At 42.5% G+C, this 11,606-nt stretch overlaps 1 protein-coding gene across 9 annotated transcripts in view; it reads right to left on the bottom strand.

Annotated features, from left to right (window-relative positions):
* The window catches only part of LOC310904186 (uncharacterized protein), a 227,403-nt gene that overhangs the window by 116,456 nt on the left and 99,341 nt on the right, over positions 1-11,606 (bottom strand). The window lies entirely within an intron of this gene.

Raw genomic sequence — 11,606 nt, forward strand, 5'->3', positions numbered from 1 at the left:
AACTGCTAATTAACATTTAACACCATTTTCTAACCTTATAAAATATTCTTAGCCTGCTGAAGGCTTCTTCATAACAAGCACACTGGAAAAAGGAAAAAAAAAAAACACAAAAAAACCCACAACACCCAGCACCTAGCAACAGCAAATGGAATGGGAAAACTTTACAAACTTTATAAAGCAACATAAGCATGAGGGGCTTGCTTAAAGGGACACTTCTGAGCCAAGCACAGATTATTGCCAGGTGAAAACCTGTCTGTGACTCTGCTCCTTCCCAGCTGGGGCACGCAGGTGACCCCAACAGGGACGGGTACCGCTGGGTGGGCTCGGGGCAGCCGTGCCTCCCCGCTGCAATCTGCCTTGAGATTTGGCATGAGCCTTGTGATAGCTGCTGATTTTTCCCCCCAAAACCTGTCTCCTGGATTTACTTCACTACCTGAGAGCTGAGTTGTGGTTTCTGGTCCTGCTGGTAAGAGCGGCCAGAGGAAATGCAGAGTCCAAGGCACTAGTGTCTGTTCTTTCTTTAGGTTCACGGGGCTTAGAGGTCCCAAAATAGTAATTTTGAGAGATAGGATAGGAAACAGCGGAGAAGAAAATAACTGAAAAGAGCAGGAGCAAAAGTAGACAGAAAGCAGATAAGATGACAACCCAACCTGAGCCTGGTGGAACGGATCACAGCAGCGAGATGAAAGGGGAGCGGCTGCTGATTCAGCACCAGCGTAGGGAGGCTGGGAACTCGCACTTCAGAGCCTTTCGAAAAACGAAGCCTGAAGCAACAAAGTTTATAGAATACATTTGCTTTCAGCTCTTTATGCTGTGTGTTTACGTTGCGCATTTCATAGTTTCAACAAAGAAAGGAGACCAGACGGACAACCCAAACAGAGCTCGCGGCCGCACATCTCCCCGCGGGAGGACAATATGGATCTTCGCAGCCCCCCGACGTTTGTATAAACCCAGGAGCCTTCCAGGCTTTTACATGCCCCTGAAAGAAAGTGTTTCTGTACAAGATAAACATCTCGGGCCGTATGTATACTTTATGAGAAAAGATGGCCCCGCGATATGGAAGATGTGGCCCCAACTGCAGAGCACTGAGATATTTAAAGGGATTTTAATTAAGGCATTGGTATTCAACCAGCGTGCCCCCGAGGATTCTTGTGTCTTCCTTCACGTGCTTCCCGATGAACGTGCTAATTGCATGGTTAAATGATTCCCACTTAGGCAACACAGAGATTCTCCCCCTTTTCACTGGATACAGATTCACCGGGATTGGCTTTTACAAGTAATTCTGCACTGAAGTAGAAACCTGTTAAAAGGCAGCAATACCTCCAGCACTTTCAGACGTGCTGCAGCCTCCCCACGTTCCTTAGGTTTCACAGGTAACAATAGCTATTAATGAAATGTAATTTATTTATGCACAAAAAGTTATGATGTATTTTCTTGCAATCAGCAATAATCAACAGCTATACGGTATTTTTATCCTCGGTAACGAATAACAAGAAAAACATGAATACGGGGAAGAATGGGGATATAGAAAAAGATAAAGGGTATTTCTCAAAAGGAGAAGTTTAGCAGAAGGAAGAAAAGGGGCTCAGTAAATAAGCAGCAGTGATGTTCCAACCACAGCTACTTCCCCAGACAACAAAAAGCCCAAGACGAGAGAAGACAGTCAGGCGAGTAGGATGAGATGCTTGGATCAGGAGCACTACTGTCCTAGAGCAAGTAATAGAACTAGAAGAAAATTATTTTTAAAGTAAGAGGAGAGTTGTTCTTTCTTGCAAAATCTGAAGCAGTGCACATCCATGTTCTGCTCAGGACTGTCCAGCCCTCCGTCATCCGTTCGGCTTTCGGTGGGCAGGAGACGGGGCAGCGCTGGAGTTAGCAGGGTTGTATAGAGTAGGACATGACAGCTCATCCAAACCCAACGGGCACAGCCTGCGCAAACTGTAGAGACGATCTGTTCTCTAAATAGCAGATGAAGATGTCGACATACACAGAAGATTGACTAGGATATGTATTCTCTTGGTGAATAAGAACATTTTCCTTTTAACGGCCCAACTCAAGCAGTCACCTGCTGTATTACAGCAAGCAGTTTCATGACCAGCATCCACATTCATGGCTGAGCGTGGCTGCACTCAGTTTTGGATTTACAAACAGCATATATCGTGCTGGTGTCCTCCTTATCAACAGTATCACAGAATCACAGAATCATCTAGGTTGGAAGAGAGCTCCAAGATCACCTAGTCCAACCTCTGACCTAACACTAACAAGTCCTCCACTAAACCATAAAAAACCTACATGGAGAAAATATAGAAGGTAAAGAATGAACTTCAGGTTTTTCACGTTTTTAAGGGATTATCTTTTACCATTACCATTGTTTTAAAAAGTTAAAAACCACTTCTGAAATGGCCCCTGTTTAAAATGTAAAAATACGCTTTCATATTAAGAGATACTTATTTAGCAGGAAACCCAGAGAGATAAAGCTCACTGATTGCCATGAACTGTCATCTTCATAGGAAAAAAAAGATCAAACACAGACTTTAAAATCTGCCCAAAGCTTCTAACCCTTAAGCTAATAAAAGGAAAACAGTAAATCAGCTTTAAAAATATACTACTGAAAACCTTATATTCCTAGAAGAACATGTATCTGAAAATTATTATAGCAGAAATATGAAGAAGAAAAAAAAAAAAAAAGACCCTATCTTATACGCCAGCAGGAAATAGAGCAATTAAAAAAAGAAACAGGCTTGAAAAGCCTATTCAAAGAATGGGGGAGTAGGTTATTTTGATTGCCAGTATGCAAATTAGGAAGGATAAAGATAAATGGCATACAGGGATGTGAATTTTATTCTTGAAAAGAAAAAGAAAACTAACACTCTTTTGCCAGAGCCCTTCAATACATGAATTTTCTATTTATATCAAAGCACCATTTTAGGGTTTTTCTTATTTCTCAGCATTTCAGTTTAAAAAGACACTGCTATTGACTTTGGGGGATACTCAGAGCAGGTGGTTTGTTTTAAGATCATTGTCAACAACTGGTCGTACAAAAGCTGCTGTACTTGCCCGTGCTGCCTTGTCCACGTGCTTCTGCCTGTACCTGAGGCAAACCAAAGCCAAGACAAGCCTCCAAATGCACCTTCTGCAGCGCAGTGCTGATTGCTCAGCCCACCACCTTTGCCAGGTGTTTCGAAGAGCACCAAATCTAAGATGTGTTAGAGTAATGGAGAGCTACACCTGCATAGGCAAACACCATCAGACTCACTGCCAGGAGAAACAGTCACAGATTTTTGCTGTTTTCCTGTGGAACCCAGGGAAATCTCTGCTCGCTCTCCAGCTGAAACGCCTCTGTAACACCGGGCAGGCAGCTCAGGCTCGATCACCTCCTGCCAGCTCTACCCCGGGTTTACTTGCAGTTAATGTGAACATCATTTGGAGGGGGGGGGGATTTCCATTCTAATATGGTAAATAGGAATTTGTGTAAATCCCTGGCTGTGCCGAATGAAAACTCATAAGATTTGTCCAGTGAGCATAAACAACGAAGAGGTTTTGCTACCGGAAGATAGAAGAAGTTACAGTCATTATTGTGTTTCTTGTTGTATTCGAGTGGACTTGCATAAAGCCAGAGTTCCTAAAAGGAAACCTAATTTGAATTTTCTACTCTTCAAGAAAAAGTAGGGACAGCATAAAAATGTGATTCCCTTCCATCTCAAAACCTACAGTAATGTTAAAATCAAAACACAGCATTTCTATAAGTGATGGGTTATACCAAATCATGAAAGAAAAAAGATATCCCGGTTTACAAAGAAGCTCCAGTCAATAAAGCCGAGGTGCTTTGTATAATAGTATTTACTGTCTACAGCAGGGATAAATTTCATTTTGTTTTTAATTGCTAAGCCATAAAATCTCCCTCAGATTTATGACTTGTGCAATAACAAGGAGGGTGAGAGCTTAAACCCTCCCTGCTTTCCCCATCACCAGCAAGAAGTGAGCTTGATATTTCTGAATGCAGCAGGGTATCTTACTGTGATTCACTCCATTTTTCATTGTCATTGTCATAAACTTCATCTCAAGCAGGGTAAAAGCAAAATTGTTTTTTGGCCATGCACGAATCATTTTGGATAAGAAAACAAAGCACGTGCGGGCGCACACGCAGCGATAACCAACGTCGACGACGGCCACACAGCCCCTGAAACCAAGTATGGGTCGCCTTCAGGTTTTCCTACGAGGTCTTACCCATCCTTGATTTCTGGAGCCATGGGGAGGTGCTGGTGGAGCTGCTGCACCTCTGCCGAATCCAGCGCGGGGGGCGGCGATGAGCGCGACGTCTGTCTGCACTAATTCCTTACGGATTGATTATAAAACAAAGGGGTTTGGGCCAAGAAACACATATGCCTGATCTAATGACTTATAGTTCCTGCACAACATTCCTCTTACATCATTTGTACTGTCTCCGCTGCACTTTACTGGGACTAATAAACATTCCACACTTACTCTGCAATGTATTTGCTCCCTGCAAGACAGCCGAGTTTCTATTAGCATGTAAACTGCACACTTGCCAGTCAGGCTAACATCATCAATCTTGTCCCAGGCAGAGGAGCTTGTAGCCTCTTACAATATTTCTGGGATTGCACTTTTAAGTTATTCATCCACTTATTAAAAAAAAAAAAAAATGTGGAAGATTTCATCTCTCGGCTTTAAAAATAGGACATATTAGTGGAAAGAAAAAGGATCACTTGAGTTATTTTTAAACCCACACTTGAATTTTTTAACCCAGAGGAATCCATTTTTATGTTTCCCAGAAGAATATATTACAATTTCAGCCCTGCTTTGAATTAAGAAAGCAGAATGAAGGAATTAAGATTTTTTTAAAATAACTATTGAAGCCGTGCCGTGGATTCCTGTGTTTATGCTCTCTCTTAACAAGGACTAGCAACTCAGCGCCTGAGGAGCAGAACAAATTAAGTGTGTACCGTATTAACACAGCTCCTTACTGGGGGCTGACAAAGGTTCCTGCCAGCCCCTGCACTGCACAAGGACAAACTTCTCCACGCCCCAGTCCCATCATTTTGCATTGCTTAAAAAAAAGAAGAACTTTTTCATTTTCTCTAAAGAGGAAGCATTGCTACCTTTATTTTGCAGTAAGGAGAGAAAGGCAGGGAAAGATTATGAGCCTCATTGAAGACTGTACAGGAAGACTATCAAAATAATAAAAAGACATTACATTTCAATTCCACTTCAGACATCTTAGAACCAGCCCCTAAATTCCTCTGGAGGATTTGTGAATGAAGAATCTCAATACACGGCCTATGTGTGAATTAACGTGAGACTTCATTAAACGGAAGGAAAGCTGAAACCCAAAAGATTAGACCTCCGAAATATTTGCCATTTCAGAAGCTCTGTTCTTCAGCAGCGCTGCCTCCTAGCAAAGCTTTTCCAGATGATACTTCACAAAGTGAACATTGCTCATAATGTGAACAAAAGCCTGCGCTGTTAGGAGGGGGGAAAAAGCATGTACATTATTTCATTCTGAAGAGCGGCTGTTGTACAGCAATTACTTTGCATAAAATCTTTCATAATGAATTAAGAACACAGAGTCAGGGCAGCAGCCAGTCTGACAAAACAGGCAATCCATCACAGCAATGATTCATAAATTAAATCATCCCCAGCTAAGGCCTTCGCATATCACTGTGTAATAGCTCCTAAGGAGTCATTATGGATATTCTGTCAATAATGCATAAGCTTCATGACCCTTTTAACTCCAGCCGCCCCTCGGATCCCACCCGTGACAGCCCATCCATCGCTCCTTCCCCCTGCCCGTGATTGCCACGTGCTGATTTCTCGCCCCCACGGAGCCGGTGGCAGTGCTGTCAGGGATCTTCAGCCACAGAAACCAGCCAAAATTTTGGCAAGTAAAGAAAATTCAGACCCAGCGAGTGTGCTGCCGGCGATAAAACTGGAGAAACAAATGGAATTAAGCATTAAATAAGGATTTTATTTGTGTTGACAAAGCTCTGCCCAAGCCATCATTTGGGGGAAACACGGCGTGCATGCAGAGGTGGTCTTCTGCAATCTGTTTAACCGCTACCGATTTACCAATCGTTCTCATTTTTCTGCTTTCACATCATGTCTTCACATACAATTTCTCTGGTAAGGATTGACAAAGCCAGAGGAGCAAGTCCCATTTCACACGGCCTGTGTGACTTGGTGGGTTTCTGCAGTGGTTCTCCGTGGTGCCCCAGTTACCAGACCAAAGGAGGAACTGCCCGCTTCGTGCCGAATGCTGCCACAGAGGAACCAGTGGAAGGCACCTCCTGTAGCACGACCTAGGAGGTGTTTCAGCACTTACCGCCAAGGAAGGGCACTCTTCAAGTGAAGATGCCTGACAAATAACACCAGGGTTTGGTTTAGAAGCAAGTGAGAAAAATAATTATATATATATATATATGTGATATATATATATATATCCCTCTCTTCGCACAATGTATATACAAGAGAATTTCTACTTATGATAAAACCTCTGCGTCAAAATAGTTAACAGTTTGGAATTCTACTTGAAATAACCTAAAACTACAATTTTGAGTTTATGCTCAGACGCCCTTTACTATGTAGCCTACCATAAAGCAGTGCAATCTGTAGCAGCACACCTCTAGTAAAACAGACTAAAATACAGCCTGCCTCATTACTGGAGCTTTTGCAATTTCATTGCTATTCATCTTACACCTTGCAGAGTTCACTCGCAGATCAGTCACATCAATTATTGCTTTATGCTACGAGACTCTGATATTACCTTACGGAAAGCTCTGTGCATCGCCATTCAGAGGCTGGCAAGGTGCAGTCGTGACTTAAACATTATCATTTAGTTTTCACACACAACAAGAAACCTATCATTGTGAAAATGGGTAATCAGCCAAATAATCTTGCACACGCTTCAATTACAGGTTTGCAGCTTACGGTTCTAAAAACTGAGCAAACCTGTATTTTTTCAACAGTAAATATTAATTGTGGTTTACTGGAGTCTTCAAGAGAAAAAAAAAAGAATGAGAATGAAATGAAGAACACGTACGCTGCGAGAAACCACCCGTACTGGGGTACTTTCCAGCATTACTCTTCAGGATGGTTCAGATATTTCTCTTTGAGGGATTTTATGCATGGTAAGCAGTAACAGTATCCAGAAATATTTTCATTGCACCAGCCTTCTGGATCCGCTGGGATAAATCACCTCTTATAATAGTAGCACCAAATACTTCATGTCATTTTAAACCTCTGGATGCCTAAACCCATCCTTTACTTCACTAGTAATTACTTTTTTAGAAAAAAGAAATATTACCTGCTTGACAATTTAAGCCAGCGGTGACACATTAATCTTTCCCTTCAGGTGGTGGCTCAGATTGATCTCCCCTCCTAACGACGGAGCCCTGGCGTGGGGACACCGCCGGCGAGGCACCCGGCACTGCCTTCAGCCTGACACCAGCAAGGTCAAAGAAATGCCCAGATTTGGTACAAATACCCATTTTTTTTCTACCGCTGTGCAGGAGGACTCCAATAAACATTTGTTTTTATTTGTGAGGCACTTCCATAGGCGAGCACCAGGAGCCCTGACCTCTCCCACCGCCCGCTACCGCGGTGCGCTGCTGCTGCCACCGAGGCTCCCTCACCCTCGCACACACAGACACAGACACGTCTTTAACAGGACCCAGAATACCCTGAAAATCACCATTTCTACTAGCAGTGTTTCTGAGAACTGCGAACTCGTCAGCTCCTGTAATTCCCATTAAAAACAAGGCAGGTTTTCTATGGACGCGAGGGGTTTAGAGCAGAAGCTGCCTTTGAACTATGGGACACGCTCAGGCACAGCCGTACCGTCACGGTGTCAGCAGTGGGCTCAACAGGGACATGGCCTCTGGTGATGTGAACAACGAGTAAATCTACCCAGAGGCAGCCAGGAGGACGAGCCCAAGCTGAGCATCTTCCCAGCACCACACAGCAACGGGACACAGAAGGACACGGCATTACACGAGGCATTTACACCAGCATCACCGTTCAGGTTGATCTGTTTCCTCCCCAGGGCTTGAATTTTACATCTGATGCAGCTGCACAGGCACTGAAGTCTCCTAATTGCTGCTCTTAGACTACTGAGCTGGCATTAAAGTACACACAGAGAACTTTTTTAGGATTGTTAAGTGGGGGAGAGGCAGCCCTGCACTGCAGGGGGAAGAGCAGCAATGCTGCAACCCACCTAAAGCCCTCCTGTGCCATGCCACAAGGCACTGCCATGAGCAGAAGGTCGTGAGGGTGACGAAGATTTTGTTCAACTTTTTGGTCTGTCTACCTTTTCACATGTGTTTCTCCTCAAAACACATCCAGGCTTTGTTGGAAATGGAGCCGGTAGTCCTCAGGTGGGTATGTGGGGAAGGATTTTGTTGTTCTTCGTCTGTGGTTGTTTTTATTTAATATACAAGTACACAAAATTTTTAGGGTTAGGGCTTTAGGGTTTTTAGGGTTAGGGTTGTAAGGGTTTTTAGGGTTAGGAATCTGACTTGTATCTTATAGCCTCACAGCTCTATAATCCCAGCTGCTCTCAGGCTAACCCTGGGTGCAGTTCCTTTGGTGTCACCTGCGGCTCAGCACCAGGCAGCTGGCGCTGAAGGGCGAGCACTGACGTGGCCGTCACGCACTGCGATGCAAAGACCGAACAAGAAGCTACAGACCATGTGTTTTGTTGGGGCAAAGCTATTCTTTGTATTACTTTCAGTACCTCATTCTGTGCGCCCATTTGTATGAGGAAGAATAGCTTCATACAGTCGATATAATTTCAAGCATTATTTGGTGAAAAATTACGTCTGCGGCTCAACTACGTGTTGAATTGAGTTTCCTGCAAACTTGGATCAAAGAGGTGTTTATGCACCTGAAATGTAAGATAACCAATTGCATTGAAACGTAACCACTTGACACACACAAACTGCTTGGGTTACTTTGAAGAATGCAATAAGAACACGCTCAGAATACGAATTTTCTTTTCACTGACTGTACTGCGCACCCGATGCGCGGCAAACCTTACTCCATCTCTTTGTTGTGTGCGCGTGGTTTCTTATTCAGATTAGAACAGGAACGCAATCTACTGGCTTCATGTCTTTACTTCTTAGGTATTGACTTTTTTATACCCTTACCTAGCCTAGTTCCATTTATTAGGAGCGTATAAAAAAAGATTGCTTCCTATAACTCTTCTTCTAACAGTGCCTCCAGCCTGAAGGCTTCATAAAGTTATAAGCAAAGATTTATATGTGATAAATTATTGAAAATGAAAAAGGTCTTAAATAAGTTCTATCTTCAAAAAAAAGTAGTATATTTCAAATAACAATGACTTTTCTAGTGAAGAGGAAGATAAAAGAGTATTTAACAGGTATTCTGATACCACAAACTAGAAGGCAATATTTGCATGTTCAGATATATTACAGAAGAGGATGCTAACTCAAATCCTACATTAAGAAATGACTTACTATTGTAAATTAGAATTCCAAATAAAATAATAAAGTGACGTACAGCTACACAATCTAGTTGGTAAAGCAATTCACTTTCAGGTATAAAAAATAAAACCAACGAGGCAAAACAAAACATATGCATATTAGTGTTAGAAGCATGAGAGGGAATACTAGAGCTGAAATCTCCTGCCTGTGTAGCACATACCTTCTCTCTTAAATATCCACTTCTTGCTTTCCCCCAGGAGTCCTAAATCCACACCCCATCACTCAGTTCATAAAACGGGCACAGCTTTCTTACTGAGAAGCTACTGATGAGATGAAATCCCACTTATAACGTGTGGCGTCCTGCTTTATTTTCTACCACAAGTTGAACAAAAATTAAAAAATATATATTATAAAAATATTTGATATACTAATCACTACTATATCTGAGTACCGAATGAGTGTCAAATGTACTATTTTTAAAGACGTAAAACACATCTTCTCTAAATTACAGAGGGAAATCGAAGCACGGTGACATGAACAAATCTTCCTGACCTTTTGCTGTACATTCCCTTCATTTAGTTGCCTTCCTCTTTCCAGCTGCTTCAGAAAAGCAGAGGAGAGAGGGCAAGTCTTCCTGCTCTTAGTGCAGATCCACAGTTCCAGAGCCAGCCTGAGCTGTAGCACAGCATTATTATGGCAGCAGAGAGATCTTCGTTCATCTCGGTGCCAGCCCAGGCTATCCCACACTTACCCGTCGGCACGTGTACCTGCTACATTCATGCATAGTTTTACCGTGTTACAAACACATGAATAGATCACAAAGCTACACTGCTCAGATTCGTTATACTGGAAAATAACTCAAGAGAATCAAATTCCAAATATGATTCTAAAAACTACTATCATGTGTGCTTCTACTGCTTTAAATGTTTTTATTTCAAATGATAATAAATCCATTTTCACTGTACTGGTAGTTGGCTTTGTCTGAGTAGGCGAGTTAGAATCAGATTTTTTTGATACTTTAAATTACTTCTGTATCTTTAAGCTGTAGGACCTACAAAGGCCATAAAACCGTCCAAATGGAATTTATACCCATATTACACAAATAACACCTCAAGCATAGAAGCCAAAATGAGAACAGCACTTTCCCCAAAACAGGAATGAAATAATATTGAAATAATATAACACAAAAACCACATGGGCAGTGTTTTCTGAATTACAAAGTCTTAAAAACTTGCACTACTGTTTTATTAAAAAAGCTTAAATTTGGTGTATTGACAGGAAAACATACTGAAAATTTGCTTTCATTTCCAATGCATGGAAGAAAGATAACGGTATAAGACAAAGGCTATAACATGGCTCCATCAGTAGGATAATTGCAAATTCAAGTTTCGATATGCACTTATCTTAAAAACAATAAATTAACACAATTTTATTACTGCTAAAGAGCAAGTTACCACTTCAGTCCCCGTGACAAGTTACTTTCCCTGCTATAAGGCGAGAACGAGCCATAAGGCTCGCATCTCAACCAGCGCGGGGACGTGAGACTTGCTGAGAAAGCTGATACTTTGCACATCTCTCGGCAAAGTTCTCAGAGAATCACAGTGCACAGAAACATTTTAAAAATGCAATGTAAATAACCAGGCACCAGTGTATAAACACCAAAAGGTGCCTACCAGCAACTTGTGTGAAACACAAAGCAGAGGCACAGAAGGCACGTTGCACGGCGGGTTAGCAAGGGCAGGGAGTGGTGCCCGTACACCTGGAGCAGATTTCAGCTGCCTGGGTTCTGTTACCTTACGAATTCCAACAGGAAGACAGAAGTTTGGTATTGAGTAGGACGTTGGTTTCATGTGCCTGCTTCAATCGGTTGTGTTGGAAATGAGAAGTACTCTCGTACTCAGGAGGCTTCTTCCAAAAACTATAGCAAGGAACTGCGCCAGGCAAAAGGGCTGACGGCGCATCCTGTACCTCTGGTCACTCGTTTACAAAACAGGAAGGAATGAAACTGAAAATACAACAATACTCTGAAAATGAAAAATGTGCAAGGACTTACATGAGGTGGTTGGCCTGTGGCAGCAGAAAATTGGATGTGCTTCACCAGACTGCCCCAGCAAGCAGCACTCCCACCTAACAGCAACTTCTGGCCGG

The sequence above is a fragment of the Anser anser genome, assembly GCF_964211835.1.
Source record: "Anser anser genome assembly, chromosome: 9".
Taxonomy (NCBI): Eukaryota; Metazoa; Chordata; class Aves; order Anseriformes; family Anatidae; genus Anser; species Anser anser.